Genomic DNA, 17638 nt, shown 5'->3' with positions numbered 1-17638 from the left:
CTCCTTGTTGTTTTGATTTGAATCTTTTGGATGTTTAGTGACTTTGAGCATGTTTTCATATGTCTCTGGGCCTCCTGTATGTCCTCTTATGAAAAGTGTCTATTTAGGTGCTTTGCCCATTTTTTTTTTATTGGATCGTTTATCTACATTTTGTTAAGTTGTGTGAGTTTTCTGTAAATGTTGGAGATTAAACCCTTATCGGAAATATCATTGGCAAATATGTTCTCCCATGCAGTGTGCTTTCTCGTTGTTTTGTTGATGGTTTCATTTGCTGTACAGAAGCTTTTCATTTTGATGTAGTCCCATTTGTTTATTTTTTCCTTAGTCTCCATTGCCCTAGGAGCTGGGTCAGCAAAGATATTTCTTCGACATATGTCTGCTATTTTGCTGCCTATGGAGTCCTGTAGGATTTGTATGATTTCCCATCTTACATTTAAGTCCTGTAGCCATTTTGAGTTTGTTTTTGTGTATGCTGTATGTTGGCTGTCTAGTTTCATTTTTTCCATATATTGCCGGGGTCCAACCCCAGCAGGTCCAGGGGTTCCCAAAGGCGTAGACGGAGTCGGCAAAGAAGGAATGACACGGAGACAGCGTTCAGTTGATCAGCAGCCTAGCCAGGATCTCCAGCCAAGTTCTGGTCTCGATCTCCAGAGAGGTTCTGCTGTTTATTGTCTTGTTACATCCGTATTTATCCCAGTTGATTTTAATCCTGTCAATTTCTATTACAAAGGTTAGGGTGTTTCTTATCTCCATTCCAGGGAGTAAAGATTATGTAGCTTAAACATGATTGTTTGTAGTGATTAACTACCCGCCTGGCACTTAGTTAAGGAGTTTCATCCCCTCCCTGACTTCAGGGAAAAATTCCTACCTGGGGAAACAACCTTTCTAGGAGAGGCATCCCCTCCCTGACTTCAGGGAAAAATTCCTACCTGGGGAAACAACCTTTCTCGGAGAGGTGACCTTGGTTAAAACACACAGCACTAAGGGGAGCAAACATATTAAGAACAGTATGCTATATACGCCAGGTGCCTTGAAACATATGCTGTGCAGATGTTTCTTTCCTGCAGCGACTGTGTCAAGCAGCAAGGATGGACCAGCTTCCGGCAAATTCCCCCTTTTTTTATTTTTTAAATGATCACGCATGCAAATCAGTGGCCACCTCTCAGATTGGGCCATTTAAGTCTCGGAAGAAGAGTGGCAAGCAATGATAGTGAGCATAGCTATAAACATAGTGGATGGAGCGCAGAAGGAGCCCCATTCCTGCAGAAGGTTGCCAGCCTCTTCAGTCAAGGGATTTCAGCTGTCCTCAAGTTGTTGGTTTGATTGTCTTTGTTGGTCTGGCTAGTGGGCGGCGTCACTGGTGACAGGCTTCCCGAAGTGTCAGCAAGTTGAAGGGCTGCATCAAAGGGTCCATCAGGGCCGTGGTTGATGGTGGTGTCGATGTCCGAGGAGGAGTAAGCTGTGCCCTCTGGATCCAGCTGATATGGAAAATGGAGGGTAGTAGAAAAAGAAGAGAAAGCAAAAGAACTACAAGGCATGGAAGTGTTCAGAAAAAAGAGGGAGAAGAAAGGGAAGAAGGCAGCATCCTGACACAGCCCTTTCCTTCGGCTTCCCCTTTCCCTGTGGTCCCAGGTAGAAATGGGAAACAAGTCCTGTTGCAGTGAGAGGGCAGCTGCTGTCAGCCAGTCTCTGTCTTTACCTGGGTCCCGATCTGAGCTGGGCATGGGAAGCGGGAAGCAGCCATGGGGACAGGAGACCTTCCTCAGAAGGGGCGAGTGTTCAAGCCCCTGAACCATTGGGGAGGGGGGTCTGTGCCCCACCTCTGTTGCACCCCAAGTTTTCTCCTACTGGCCCCCGACTGTGCCTCTCTTAGGTTGCCCCACCCTGTGGAGTCTTACCCATCGTTGACTACCAGCCATCTCTGGGCCAAGTAGGGTGATGTGAGGTTCAGTTTTGTCTCCTTGATAGCCTATGTCCCTCTGGCCTCCATGCCCAGCAACTGCCTTCGGATTCCCTCGCCTGCTGGCGGGGCTCTGGCATTGATCATAGGGAACTCAGGTTTCTTCTCTAGAGAGGGCCCAGCTTACGCCATTGGGCCAGAGACAGATCCATGGTGCCAGCCACCATGAGGCTTCAACCTCAGCATGAACAGAGAGCTCAGGCATCAGCTATGGGCAATTGGATTGTAAGAAGAGGGTCTCTCTTGACACAAGGGTAAGAGGGGCCAATACAGGACAAAGGAGAGTCCCAGAACAGGGCTTTCTCAGCCCAAGCTCTTGGCACAAGACAACTCCATGTATGGGGCATATACCAAACACCCCTAGTCACGGCATATAAGGGAGGTGCCCTTCCTGGAAACAGTAGGGTAGGGAGATTCTAGAAGAGGCTGTGTTCAGGAAAGAAGGAGAAAGGCCAAAGAACCAGCAAACAAGTAGTTAGATTTTAAAAAAAGGAAAAAGGAAAGGAGATGTGGGGCAAAGCTGGGACATGTGGAAAGACAAAACGGAGGCACATGTGATCCTCCCAATGGACAGATTGTTCCAGCTCAGGGCTGCACATCTGCTGCAGATGGGCACTGGTCAGGTGTGCTATGATGAGGCAGAGATGGCGGGCGGTGAGACATAAGGTCGGACTAGACGGTCTGGAATCCACACAGGTGAGTCTGCGTCCTGTGGAAATATACAAGCATATCCTCTCCCCTGGGTTAAAAGTACATCAGGTCCCTTCCAGGCTCCTGTAAGCAAGTCTCTCCATTTGACGAGGGCTTTAGGTTTAGTTAGATCAGGGTTCCAATGCCTGTACATCGGGGAATTTCCCTCAGAATCTACATTTAGTATATTAATTACAAATTGAGTATGTTGTATAACATGATGAGGAGAGGAATATTTAAACTCATTTTCTTGTAATATTTTGTAACAGGAGTAAATCAAACACCGGTGGGGCTATATAATAGAACTCCAATTTGAGATAAGATGTCTCTTCCCCATAATGTAAAGGGGATAGTTGTAATTACATAGGGACAGAATGTTCCTGAATGTTGATCTTCATCAGTCCAAGTTAGAATCTGAGAACTCTTTTTTATATTAGATGCCTTGCCTAGTCCTACTAGGGAAGTGGAGGTGGTGTGCGTGGGCCATGAAGAGGGCCAATCCTTCTCTGCTATGCAGGAAACATCTGCTCCTGTATCCAATAGACCTTCAATTGGTTTTCCCTGAATTTGTAAAATTTTTGTAGGTCTAGTAGCATGGATTTCTTGTATCCAAAATGCTGCATCACTAGATCCAAAGCCTCCGGCCCCTCTAGCTTCCTGGGTAACAGCTGTCCCTATTTTATGTATTGGTAACAGGAGTAATTGGGCAATTCTATGGTTGGGCTGAATCTGTATAGTTGTGGTGGGTGGGGAAAGTAAAATCTGTATTTCTCCTGTGTAGTCTGCATCAACAACTCCTGGGATGACTAAGATCCCCTGTAACGAGGTGGAGCTCTGTCCTAATATTAAACCTACGGTTCCCTCAAGCAGTGGCCCAGACACTCCTGTAGGATGGCTGCTACTGGCGAGTCTGGGGTTAGTACTGCATGGGTGGTTGAGTGGAGGTCCAATCCTGCACTGCCTGGGGTTGCCCTGAAGAGGTCACTGACTGATTGAAATTTGCAAAGGGGTTGAGGGTTGATGCCCCTATTATTGCAGGGGCCTGGGGCTGGCCCCTTCTCAAGTTTCCCAATTGAGATGATGGGATATAACCTCCTTGGGAGCTATTTGTAGAGTTTAAAGGCCGACCATTTTTATGGTATTTTGATCTACATTCCTTTGCCCAATGGAATCCTTTCTGACATCGGGGACAAACGGTTTTTGGAGGATTAATATTATTCCCTAATGTATTTCCAGGCTGTCGAGGAGCTTGCCATCTGGCCTGAGTATTATTATTATTATTATTATTATTATTATTAGGGCATTCTCTGCTAAAGTGCCCAGATAAGCCACAAGAGTAGCAGTTCATATTTCTTTTATTACCTGTATTATTGCTGGCTTGTCCTATAGCCTGTACATATTGAGGGTATGTCTCCCCTTTGAGAGCTGCAGCTATAGCTACACCCTGTATAAATGCTGGACTTACATCAGCACACTGTTTTATAAAATCATTTATAGTTCCTGTTCTGAGAATCGGCCTTAATAAAGCCTGACAGGTATTATTAGCATTTTCAAAAGCCAGTTGTTTGATTAGGATATCAGCTGCCTCTTTGTTATTGATTACTCTCTTGACTGCCTGCATGAGGTGAGAAAGGAAATCCTGATATGGTTCCTCGACCTTCTGTTTAACCTCTGTAAGGGTGGTTGTTTTTCCTGCTGTATAAGGTAGGGATTTCCAGGCACTTACTGCACAACTGGTTACTTTGGTAAGTGCCTCTGTGGGCATATTCATTTGCTCCTCAGCCGTGTTAAAATCACCTTCTCCTAATATCATGTCTAGGGTTATTCCTTTTCTGGTTTTTTCACTAGTGGCTACAGCTTTCTTAGCAAAACCATCATATTCAGTTTTCCATAATAAGTAATCGCCTCCTGAGAGACAGGATTTACAAACCTGTGACCAATCATAAGGAGTCATCCATTTACTGGCTAGGGTTTCTACCAAGGTTTGTGTGTAAGGAGCTAGAGGTCCATATTCAGAGCAGGCCAATTTTAATTCTTTAAGTACTTTGTAAGGTATAGGCTCCAAGGTGGGGTTTCTATTCCCACCAGACTCATTCTCATACGTAACTGGGAAGCAGAGTGAGAATTCAAGATCTCCATTAGCTTCAGCTTCTCTTATCGCCCTTTGAAATTTAGACATGGAGCTCATAGGAGCCACAGGACCTGGTTTAGGCTTCCTTTCTAATTTGGGGAGCCTGTTTTGAATGGGAGGGCCACTCTCCTCTCTACTGACTGGAAAGGACAAATGGTCATGTTTATGATATTTATTCTCCTCCCGATCAGTAGGCATAGCTAAATTGCTTTTAGATTGAGCTGAAGACAATGATGATGTGTCCTCTCTGGGTGGAGACGAGGGACTATTTAAATTTTGAGAAAGTTCAACCGTTTTTGCCTCTGGTGCCAAGGTGTCACAGATTGAATCCCAGAGGGAAAAGAAACATGGCAGGACCTTCTCAGATTCATGGTGTTTCTTTAATTGCTTTCCTACTTCAACCCAAGTTTTTAAATTAACAGTTCCATCCTCTGGAAGCCATTGACATACTTCTTCTATAAAACTTTCTGTCTGACTGGGAGTAACCTTAACTCCAATTCTGCTAGTAAGCATATGCGTTAAAAGATTAATACAGAGTCTTTTTTCTTTAGACTCAGTATGACCCATCTTGTCAATCTAAGTTCTGTACTAACTACCCGCTTACCCTACTTATCCTCTATAGGGGGGGTCTGAAGCACCCTACGGTGCAGTCCTATCCATCCCAAGTACGGGGGGACTTACCTAAGGGGTCCCTGTTTGGGCGCCAGATGCCGGGGTCCAACCCCAGCAGGTCCAGGGGTTCCCAAAGGTGTAGACGGAGTCGGCGAAGAAGGAATGACACGGAAACAGCGTTCAGTTGATCAGCAGCCTAGCCAGGATCTCCAGCCAAGTTCTGGTCTCGATCTCCAGAGAGGTTCTGCTGTTTATTGTCTTGTTACATCCGTATTTATCCCAGTTGATTTTAATCCTGTCAATTTCTATTACAAAGGTTAGGGCGTTTCTTATCTCCATTCCAGGGAGTAAAGATTATGTAGCTTAAGCATGATTGTTTGTAGTGATTAACTACCCGCCTGGCACTTAGTTAAGGAGTTTCATCCCCTCCCTGACTTCAGGGAAAAATTCCTACCTGGGGAAACAACCTTTCTCGGAGAGGTGACCTTGGTTAAAACACACAGCACTAAGGGGAGCAAACATATTAAGAACAGTATGCTATATACGCCAGGTGCCTTGAAACATATGCTGTGCAGATGTTTCTTTCCTGCAGCGACTGTGTCAAGCAGCAAGGATGGACCAGCTTCCGGCAATATATCTTTTCAAATTTCCCAGCACCATTTATTAAAGAGACTGTTTTGACTTCAGTGTATGCTCTTGCCTCCTTTATCAAATATTATTTGAGTATAGTGGCTAGGGATGATTTCTGGGTTCTCTCTTCTGTTCCATTGGTCTATATGTATGTTCTTGTGCCAGTACTAGGCAGTTTTGAGAACCGTGGCTTGGTAATATAGCTTAATATCTGCTAATGTGATCCCTCCAAGTTTGTTCTTCTTTCTCAGGATTGCTGTGACTATTTGGGGTCATTTTACATTCCAGATTTTTTTGGAGAGTTTGTTCTAGATCTCTGAAATATGCTGTTGGTATTTTAATCGTGATTGTATTGAATCTGTAGATTGCATTGGGTAGTATGGAGATTTTAATGATGTTGATTCTACCAACCCATGAACATTGTATATTCTTCCAATTGTTTATGTCTTCCTCTACCACTGTTTTCAATGTCCTGTAGTTTTCCAAGTGCAGGTCTTTTACGTCCTTAGTTAAGTTTATTCTTAGGTATCTTAATTTTGTTGGTGCAATGGTAAATGGGATTGGGTTTTTTGTTTGTTTGTTTACTTTTTGTTGTTGTTGTTGTTTCTCTTTCTGTGAGCTTATTATTGATGTATAAAAAGGCCATAGATTTCTGGGTGTTAATTTTGTATCCTGCTACATAGACAAATTCATTTATTAGGTCTAGTAGTTTTTTGATGAAGTCTTAGGGGTTTTCTATGTATAGTATCATGTCATCTGTGAATAAGGGCAATATTACTTCTTCTTTTCCAGTTTGGATGCCTTTTATTTCTTCTTCTTGTCCGATCACTATGGCTAGCACTTCCAGTACTATATCAAACAGGAGTGGTTAAAGTGGGCATCCCTGTCTTGTTCCTATTCTTAGGGGAAATGGGTTTAGTTTTTGGGCATTGAGTATGATGTTGGCTGTAGGTTTGTCATATTAGGCTTTTATTATATTGATGTTTGACCCCTTTATTCCCACTTTGCTGAGAGTTTTTATCAAGAAATGGTGTTGGATTTTGTCCAACCCTTTTTCTGTATCAATCGATATGATTATGTGATTTTTTTTTCCTCTCAGTTTGTTTATGTGATGTATCACACTTATTGATTTGTGGATATTGTACCCTTCTTGCATCCCTGGAAAAAATTCCACCTTGTCATGGTGTATGATCTTTCTAATGTAATGCTGAATCCAATTTGCTAGAATTTAGTTGAGGGTTTTAGCGTGTATGTTCATCAAGGATATTGGCCTGTAGTTCTGTGTGTGTGTGTGTGTGTGTGTGTGTGTGTGTCTGTGTGTCTGTGTGTGTGTGATTGTCTTTATCTGGTTTTGGGATTAGGGTAATGCTGGCTTCAAAAAAAAAGAGCTTGGAAGTGTTCCTTCCTCTTGAATTTTTTGGAATAGTCTTAGGAATATAGGTTTTAGTTCTTCTTTGAATGCTGGGTAGAACTTCCCCATAAATTTGTCCAGAACAGGGCTTTTGTTTGCTGGAAGATTTTTGATCTCTGCTTCAATTTCTTTGGTAGTTATTGGCTTCTTCAGGTTCTTTTATTCTTCCTGATTGAGTTTTTGGGAGCTTGTGTTTTATAAAAATGTCCATTTCATCTAGGTTGTCCATTTTGTTTGAATACAGATGTTCATAGTATTTTTTCATAGTCGTTTCTTTGGGATCAGTTGTTACTTCACCTCTTTTATTTCTGATTTTTTTTATTTGGGTCCTCTCTCTTTGCTTCTTGGTGAGCCTGGCTAGAGGTTCATCAATCTTGTTTATTCTTTCAAAGAACCATCTCTTGCTTTTGTTGATCTTATTTATTATTTCTTTCTTTCTTTCTTTCTTATTTTTGGTGTCTATGTTGTTTGCCTCCGCTCTGATCTTCATTATTTCCTTCCTTCTGCTTATGCTGGGCTTTTCTGGTTGCTCTCTTTCTAGCTCTTTGAGTTTTAGGGTTATATAATTTAGTACCATTTTCTTCCTTTTTTTTTTTTTTTTTGAGTTAGGCCTGTAGAGCTATGAATTTCCCTCTCAAGACTGCTTTCCCTGTGTCCCAGAGATTTTGGATTGTTGTATTTTCGTTGTCATTTGTTGCCATCATGCTTTTAACTTCTTCTTTGATTTCTTTAGTAAGCCAATCATTGCTTATTAACATGCAATTTAGCCTCCAGGTGTTTGATTTTTTATTGTTTTTATTGTAGTTGATTTCTAGTTTTATGCCATTGTGATCTGAGAAGATGCTTGGTATGATTTCTGTCTTCTTGAATTTGAAGAGACTTTGCCTGTGTCCCAATGTGTGGTCTCTCTTTGAAAATGACCCACGTACACTTGAGAAGAATGTATATTCTGTGGCTTTGGGGTGAAATGTTCTGAAGTTGTCAATTAAGTCCATCTGACCTAGTGTGTCATTTAGGATTGCTGTTTCTTTGCTACTTTTTTGTTTAGAGGAATTGTCTAGTGATGTTAGTGGGGTATTAAAGTCCCATACTATGACTGCATTGCTGTCATTCTCTGCCTTGATATCTTTCAGAAGTTTTTTTTTAATGTATCTTGGTGCTCCTGTATTGGGTGCATATATGTTTACCAGAGTTATAACTTCTTGCTGAATTGCTCCCCTTAGTATTATGAAGTGCCATTTCTTATCTCTTGTTTTGGCCTTCCCTTTTAGATCTATTTTGTCAGATATAAGTATTGCTACCCAAGCTTTTTTTTTTTTTCATTTCCATCCACTTGAAAAACCCTTTTCCATCCCTTCACCATCAGTCTGTGTGAGTCCTTAGTTCTGAGGTGAATTTCCTATAGACAGTCGATATATGGGTCATGATTTTTCATCCACTCAGCTACCTTATGTCTTTTGATTGGGGCATTTAATTCATTTACATTTAAAGTTTTAATTGATAGGTAGTTGTTTGTCACTGTTTTTATTCTTCATGCCTATGTTCCTTCTCCCCTTCCTTCTTATTCTTTTTACAGTACAACCCTTTAGCATTTCTTGCATTGCTTGTTTGGTGGTAATAAAGTCCCTTAGTCCTTTTTACTCTGTGAAGCCCCTGATTTCACCCTCAATTTTGATTGATAGCATTGCTGGGTACAGTATTCTTGGATTCAGACTCTTGCTTTGCATGACTTTGTATATTTCATTCCATTCTCTTCTGGCCTGATGTGTTTCTGTTGATAAATCTGTCAGTAGTCTGATGTAGGATCCTTTGTAGGCAACTTTCTGTCTGTCTCTGGCAACCTTTAATTTTCTTACCTTGTATTTGGTGTTTGCCGATTTAATTATAATGTGTCTTGGTGTTGGTCTTTTGGGGTTCATCTGGTTTGAGACTCTGTGAGCTTCTTGGACTTGTGTGGGTATTTTCTTCCCTATATTAGGGACGTTTTCTGTCATTATTTTTTCAAACAGGTTTTCTATTCCTTGCTCAGTTTCCTCTCCTTCTGGCACCCCTATTATGTGGATGTTGTTTTGTTTTGTGTTGTCCCAAAGTTTCCTTAGGCTCTCCTCCTGTTTTTTAAGTTTTTTTCTACATGCTGCTCTGCTTTGGTATTTTTTCCTGCCATGTCTTCTGGCTCACTAATGCAGTCCCCTTCTTCTTGTATTCTACTGTCTATGCTTTCTATTTAGTTCTTTATTGCAGCGATGTCATTTTTCATTTCTTCTTCATTTCCTCTTGGTTTTTACACATATTGTTGAATTTGTCTTGCATCCTTTGCAGAGATCATATGGCCATTGCTCCGAATTATTTCTCTTACATATTGCTTGCCTCCATTTAGTTTAGTCCTTTTTCAATGATCCCTCCTTTTCTTTTGTATGAGGGCTTTTTCTTTGCCTCCCCATGATCACTCCACTCATGGTGTCTGGTTATGTAGCTCTCTCTCTGCCCTGCATTGACTTAAAGGCACAAAATACAACACAACAATCCACAATAAACAGGGCACCAAACACAAATATATTCATGATACTAATAACCTTTTTCTAGGTGATATCTGACCTTTCCATCCACGGATTGCCTCACCAGCTGTGTTTAATTCACCAGTTCTTGGTGGATGTTATTTGATTCAACTTTTCCTTCTATTTTTTCTGTGGGAAGGCACAGGGTTCGTCCATGTATTTGCACTGCTTTTTCTCCCCCCCGGACAGACTTTTTAGGCACCCACGGTCAGGGAGGCTGGAGGCCCGGTGTTCCTGGGTTCACAGCTCAGGCAGCTGGCCCCTGAGCATTGTAGTTGTAGGGTCCTGGGAGATATCCGAGGTCTCCCTGGTTTAAGGTAAGGCTGGGCTTCAGATCACAGCCACTCTCCCCTTCAAGACGGTGCAGTCTCTGTGGCAGAACCAGCCACTCCATGAGAGATTTCACCAGCAGTAGAGGCTGCCTGGCCAGGGGAGCCCGGCCTGCTAGTCGCCAACAGTCCCTCAGAATATAGCTGGCCCTCACTCCCAAATACAGACACTCCCCGCATGTCCACACACTCTCTTTTCGTTCTCTCACTCATGCACTATCTTGCATCCTGCCATCCTGTCAGCAGTCATCTTGGATCTCCCAAAATAATTATTTTTAAATGAGGACGTGATTTTTGAGGGGGAAGGGAATGACAAGGGTTTTATCATGCAGTTTGCCACTCTTTCCTCTGGGCAATGAAGAAGGCCCATGTGACAGAGTACCTCATGGGTTCTGACCTGAAAATTCCAGACCAGTTGATTAAGACTGCATTTCTCCTGAAAGTCTAAGCTTTAATTAGGACAGATATTAAGGCTAGGTTTGGTATCATGGGCCTTAGTACAAATCATACTATTTTGGGCCTGTGGTTTTCTCTTAACATATATTACAGGTAATATATACTAGGCAGTGGTGGTGGGGGGTGGTGGTGGTGGATAAAGCAGGTAAAGTGGATTGGAAGTGCTGGCAGAGAAGGAAGGTTACTACTATAAGTTGAATAGAAAGGTTAGGGTGGGTCTTGTTGGAGTATGACATTTGAGCAGGGGCTGCCCAAAGCAGGTGGAAAAGCAAACCAGCAAGTTATCAGAAACAGTGTTGCATTCAAAGGGGATAATATATGTGAAGATACTGAGGCTGGAATGTTTCAGGAACAACAAGGAGGTAACTGTGACTGCAGTGATGTGATTGAGTGGAGAAGAAAATGATGCAGAATTGAATAATATACGATCTTGTAGACTTTAGCTTTTAGCCTGAATGAATTGTAGAGCCATCAGAAGGTTTTAAATAAAACAATGCCCACATTTGCTTAATGTTATGAAGATCACACTGGCTGAGATATTGAGAATAATAGCAAGAAGTCAAGAGGAGAACTAGGAGAGCAGATGGGAGACTATTACAATGATCCCAGGGGAACAGCAATGGTGTTGAGGCCAGGTTGTAGCTGAGCTAGCAGTGAGAGGCAGCTGTATTCTAGATGTATTTGAAGACAATTGGTTGTAGTGACATATTGCATGTAAGGAATTTGAGGAAGATAAAGGTCAAGGATGACTCCCAGATTTTAGTTCTGCAAACTAAAAGGAACAGTTGCAGTTAAAAGGAACAGTTTCAATCACTGAGACAAGGAATGTGCAGGTGTAGCAGGTTTTAGGAAGCAACCAGGATTTACATTTTGTATAGGTTATATTTGAAATGCTAACACTGATGTCACCAAAGCATTTGAATATGTCTTTGCACATGGGAGATATCCAGGGTCACAAGCTTAGAGCTGATACTTAAAGCCATTGTTAACTTATAAAATAAAATAGAAAGTCTTTCAAAGTTAGAGTAAACAAGCATTTGTTTGTGAATAATAAAAATAACTATGCTGGGTGCACTGATTCAGGCAGAAGCCCAAATACTGTTCCCATTAGAAGACAAAGGCAAAGAATATTTATGAGAAAGAGAAGGGGAACAATTACATCAATAGAAGGAAGGCATTTATATTTGTACATATAATATAACATAGTGATATGAATTCTAAAGAAAGTTTTTAATTTGGGGTTCACTAGTCGTCAATCTAGTAGCCATAACTGCTTTTTTTGTTATGTTTTCACACAGTTCACAGTAACTGCCCTAGGCCAAATCCAAAGGTTATTTTGCCTTGTTTTAACATTCCAAAGTTTAAGGCATAAGGCATGAAAAGTTTCTCTGGCATGGCAGTTCTGGATCCATTTAAAAGTGGCTCCTTTTATTTATAATTTTTTTACATTTTCCTTCTTTTTGACCAAGCTCTTTTGTTTAAAGTAATGTTGATCAACCACTGGACCCTAGAACTAATCAGTTATTAAAAGCATTATTGGTTCTTCATTATCAGATGGCTCATTTGGGTATGTCATGCTATTCTTGGTCCCCCATCACCAGGAAGGTTCATTCTCATATGGGAGAAATAATATTTTTTAGGAGCCTTAGACCACATTTGAGCAACCATGGCTCCAGAACAGATGAGGTCTTTCCCCTCCTGTTCATTTAAGGACAAACATCTTCTGTAGTTTCTTGAAATTTCTCAAATGAAGTCCCATAGGCTTTATTGAACACCTCAAAACACTGAGTAGCCATTATTGGAGTGGTGTCTTCATAATATTGAGCTATGCAGAACAAAGTTTTATAACACAAAATAAAAATTTATAATAGCAAATAAATGCTAAGTCAAAGTTGAAGAATAGACCGGAACTAGAAGGCAATATTTGGGACAGTCAGCTGAAGATCGTGAAGAAACATGAGGTGTGAGGGGGCACTGTATTTATTCACTTGCCTTGTGATGAGATTTATCTAGTTCCATCTCTAGTTTACCAGAGGTGTTTTATCCAAGTACAAGAGGCAACAACAGAGCAAACTCACCTTACTTAGCTAGTACATGGTCAAGAGCAATTTATTTGTCTAATATAACTTATGAAGGGAATTTAAAGATCTTTCTTTTTGGCCATTGATGTGTCAGTTATTTCAGTACCTGCATTCTTTAAATCTGATATGCTTAATAGGGTTGACATCACCAGGCTTTGAACATCCTTAACTATGTGTATAAGCAGTTGCATGTTTTGAATTGTTATGTAGGTTTAAAAATGATGCTCAATGTAGAGTTATCTTCCCAGTCAGAAATTAAGGGGGGAAAAAAAACAATAATTATTATAGTGAATGCAAGGCCCCCTGATAATTTTTGTTGTTGTAAGATAGGAAGAAACAGAATCAAGGAAATAGGGAAAAAATGCAAAATGGCATGCAAAGTTGTACATTGGTTCAGAATTTTGAGTTTGATTTCTACAACAAATGTCATCAGTTTCAGTTCTTAGTAATTTTAATTTCAAATCTTCCATTGGCTGAATTTTCAAGTTAGACATAAAAGCTTTCTTTAAATTAGGAAAAATAAACCCCAAAATGAACAGGTTTATATTTGACAACCTATGGATTATTTAAGAGTATCTAAAATTTTGGAGGACTTGGGTAGGAAAAAAAGATAAATGTTTTAATTTTGCTTACAAAGCTATAATTTACCAAATTTCTAAAGGTCATAGGTAGCTTAGGAGAAAAAAGCCTTATATCTGCAAAACAAGAATAAAAAATCAGTAATACTTTATAAAAAAAGTCATAATATTATACTCATCCTTATCAGTTTACTTAGTTTCATGTTATTAATTTTTGTTAATCCTGATCATTTTGTTAGCAGTGTTATGAATCCAGTTTTTCCTTAGAGTTCTGTAAATCTTTACCAAGCTAATGGTATGACCTGGAAGTTAAATAGAAATATATATTTTAGAGTGCCAGAGTCCTCTCCACAAATTTCTATAAAGATAAGACATTTATGTAGATACATTTTGTAAAAGCATGAAAGTAAAAGCTACACTAATGAAAGACAAAGATGCTAATTGACCGTACCTTCGCTATGCCATAAGCCACGCCCACCAGCCAATCAGAGCGACTATATGCAAATTAACCCAACCAAGAAGGCAGCCGACAGCCACCGAGCTGGAGCAAGCAGGAGGCTTGCTTGTCCAGGTGATGGAGGAAGCCAAGCTTCCCACCAGCCCTGAGCCAGCTGTGGCTTCTGCTCATGGCAACAAAGTTTCAATTACAGAAGATAAATAAATCTCAGGTACCTGCTTCCAGCCAGCCTCCACTGAGACCTTGGGTGGCTGGGGGTTGTGGCCAGCCTGCAAACAGCCATCAGCACCTCACCCAGGCTGGCCACAAGCTCATGGGGTGAGGGTCTCCACGGGGGGGCTTAGCCAGCCTGAAAACGGCCCTCAGCCCCTCACCCAGACTGGTCAGGCACCCCAGCAGGACCCCCCACCCTGAAGGGGCTGTGGCCAGCCTGCAAACAGCCATCAGCCCCTCACCCATGCTGGCCAGGCACTCCTATATAATAAAAGGGTAATATGCAAACTGACCCTAACAGCAGAACAACTGGGAATGACTGGTCACTATGACACACACTGACCACCAGGGGGCAGACGCTCAATGCAGGAGCTGCCCCCTGGTGGTCAGTGCGCTCCCACAGGGGGAGCTCTGCTCAGCCATAAGCCAGGCTAATGGCTTCCAGGACAGCGGTGGTAGTGGGAGCCTCTCCCGCTTCCTCAGCAGCTCTAAGGACGTCCGACTGCAGCTTAGGCCTGCTCCCCGCTGGCAAGTGAACATTCCCCGAGGGCTGCCGGGCTGCCAGAGGGATGTCTGACTGCCAGCTTAGGCCCAATCCCCTGGGGAACAGGCCTAAGCCAGCAGGTGGTCATCCCCCGAGGGGTCCCAGACTGCGAGAGGGCACAGGTCGGGCTGAAGGACACCCCCCTCCCCCCCGAGTGCACAAATATATCCTAATATAAAATATATAATATATAAAATATAAAAATATAGAAAATATATAATATATATCCTAATATATAAAAACCAGGGTCCATAACGACCGAATGGACAACTGGTCCATCCCCTGGCCCTCAGGCTCCATTGATCAGGGGATGGTTAACAAGGGAACCAGGGTCATTCAGGCTCCAATAAATCCATGGCAGCAGCGACTGGTGAGCGGGCGGAAGGCAGACCACTTGGTCCCTCCCCTGGCCCGCAGTCTCCCATTGATCAGGGAATTGTTAACAGGGAACCGGAGTGAGTGGCCTGGGGACTGGTGAGCAGCTGGAAAACAGGCCTCTTGGTCCCTTTTCCCGGCCCTCAAACTACAATCAGTTGGTGGCAGAGGTGGGGCGGAACTGGGGACTGGCTTCCTTGGTAGTCCTGTAGATTCAATCTCCAGAGGACAGACCAGGCACCAACAAACCAGTGCCTCTGGAACGATCCTGACAGAGCTGCCGGCCTCCTGGAACTCGGCTTTGGGCACTGAAGCTGCTTCCCCTCCCTAGACGCTCTACAAGGGAGAGAGGATATCACCAGCAGCACCAGGGGTGACCAGCGGTGATTGACTGCTCTCCCTGTGCTTCCTCCAGGTCACTCGAGCCGGCCCCCACCTGCCCCACTCCAGATGAAGTGTGATCACTGCACATGGAAGGAATGTAGTAAAAAACAAAAACCGATGACTAAGAGAATGCTGCAGTCAACATCCGCAGTCCGGCTCAGAAGAACAGAGAGAAGGGAGAATTCCATAAGTTGGCCGATGCCAAGATATTTCTGAGTGACTGCCTGGCGTGTGACAGTTGTGTGACTGCAGAGGAAGGAGTCCAAGTTTCTCAACAGAACACCAAGGACTTCTCCCGTGTTCTGAACCTTAATAAGAAATGTGATACCTCACAGCACAAAGTGCTGGCAGTGTCAGTGTGTCCTCAGTCTCTGCCTTATTTTGCTGCTAAATTCAGCCTCAGTGTCACTGATGCATCCAGAAGGCTCTGTAGCTTTCTCAAAAGCCTTGGGGCGCACTGTCTTTGATGTGAAGATAGCTGCGGACTTCAGCATCCTGGGGAGTCGAATGGAATTTGTGCATCGGTACTGCCAGCACTGTGAGGAAGAGCTCCGGCTACCCATGCTGACCTCCGCCTGCCCCGGCTGGGTCTGATATGCAGAGCAGGTACTGGGTCATCCCATCACCCCCACCTCTGAACATCCAAGTTTCCCCAGCAGATCATGGGCTCTCTGGTGAAGGATTACTTCACCAGATGTCAGAACCTGTCCCCAGACAAGATTTTCCATGTCACTGTGGCCCCGTGTTATGACAAGAAACTGGAGGCCCTTTGAGAAGATGTTCCCACAGCTTTAAATAGTTCCCAGGGTGCTGCCTGTGTGTTAACCTCAGGTGAAATTGTCCAGATAATGGAACAAAGTGACCTCACCTCGAATGATGCTGCCATGGACACTGTTTGGAGACATGAAGGAGAAGGAGGTGAGGCTCTATATGGGTACCAGCTCTGATGGGTACCTGGCACACATCTTTGGGCACATGGCCAAGGAGCTGTTCAATGAGGACGTGGGAGTGATCACCTACTGCACCCTGAGGAAAAAAGACTTCCAGGAGGTCACCCCTGAAAGGGACAGAGAGGTTCTGCTATGCTTTGAGGCTTCTTATGGCATTTGGAACACCCAGAAGTGGTCCTGAAGCTGTAGAGGGGCAAGTTCCCCTGCCACTTCATGGAGGTCCTGGCCTGCGCCAAGTATGCCTAAGCAGCAGAGGCCAGGCCCATGCAGAGGACAGGTGTGCATACAGGGTGCTGCTGCAGCAGATGGAAGGCATCTATGCTGCCATCCTGGTGTGGTCCCCGGAGACCAGCACCCATGTGCAGTAGCTGTATCAGGAGTGGCTGGGGCGGGGAAGGGGGGGACTTCCCCCAGGTTCAGGCTGCCCTGCAAACCGCCAAGCAGGGCCCAGGGCATCCTGCCAGGACATCAAGTGGTAAAGGTGCAGCAGACGCCTGACCTGCAGACCGCCTGAAGAGGGGTGTCAGACACGTGAAGGAAAGGCTTAGAATCTCTGTCATCACTTTGGTTTTCAGAATTCCCTGCTCCCCATCTGTCGGCTCCCTCCCTCTGAGACGTGCTGTCGTTGTCACATGGGTGCAACTGGAATATTGTATCTCAAGAGGATTGCCCCAATGTATGTATCCTTTTATCCGATGATGAAAAAATCACAAAGAACAACAATGGAGACAGACTACTGTCCTTTAGGTTTAAAAAAAGTCCGGAAGTGTCCTGCAAAGAGCTGAGACTTGGTTCTGTCCACATGCCTCAGAATGATTGGGTGAGGCAATGGCCGGGTTTGGCCCTGACTTTACCCGCTTATGTTATTCTTGGAGGTGTCTTTGCCACAATGTGAATGTACATTTGGAATAGGGGCTCATATGAAAGTCTGCATTCCCAACTTTTCTTGAAACAGATCTATGTTCTGCAGCTGTGGGTGGTCAACATCCTGGTATCAGGTCCTGTCGACCAGGTCCTGTTGCTGGGAATCAGGGGGCACTGGAGTGGAGCCCTGGCCCCTGTGCCCTTTTACGTTCAGGGATTGAGCTGAACTCACTTTGGGGGAGGTCTGTCAAGGGGGCAGGGCTTGTCACAGATGGAAGTATGGAGAATGGAGAGGCGGACACCCTGCTCAGTCCCTTCCTGGGTGGGGTCAGGCAGATGAAGGCCAGCCATCCTGCTCCACAATTGGGTGAGATAGTGTCCTCTGTGTCCACCTCTCACCCCGTGGGCCCGGCCACTC

General features: G+C 43.6%; 1 pseudogene across 1 annotated transcript; it reads left to right on the top strand.

Annotated features, from left to right (window-relative positions):
• Window positions 1–15472: 15472 nt before the first annotated feature.
• Window positions 15473–16835, top strand: LOC308525707 (nuclear prelamin A recognition factor-like; annotated as a pseudogene). The gene has a single exon. The product of its transcript is annotated as a nuclear prelamin A recognition factor-like (transcript).
• Window positions 16836–17638: the final 803 nt, after the last annotated feature.

Source organism: Myotis nattereri (genome assembly GCF_964212035.1).
Source record: "Myotis nattereri genome assembly, chromosome: 1".
NCBI lineage: Eukaryota > Metazoa > Chordata > Mammalia > Chiroptera > Vespertilionidae > Myotis > Myotis nattereri.
The sequence above is the reverse complement of the archived record's forward strand: the minus strand, read 5'-3'. Positions and strand labels throughout refer to the sequence as shown.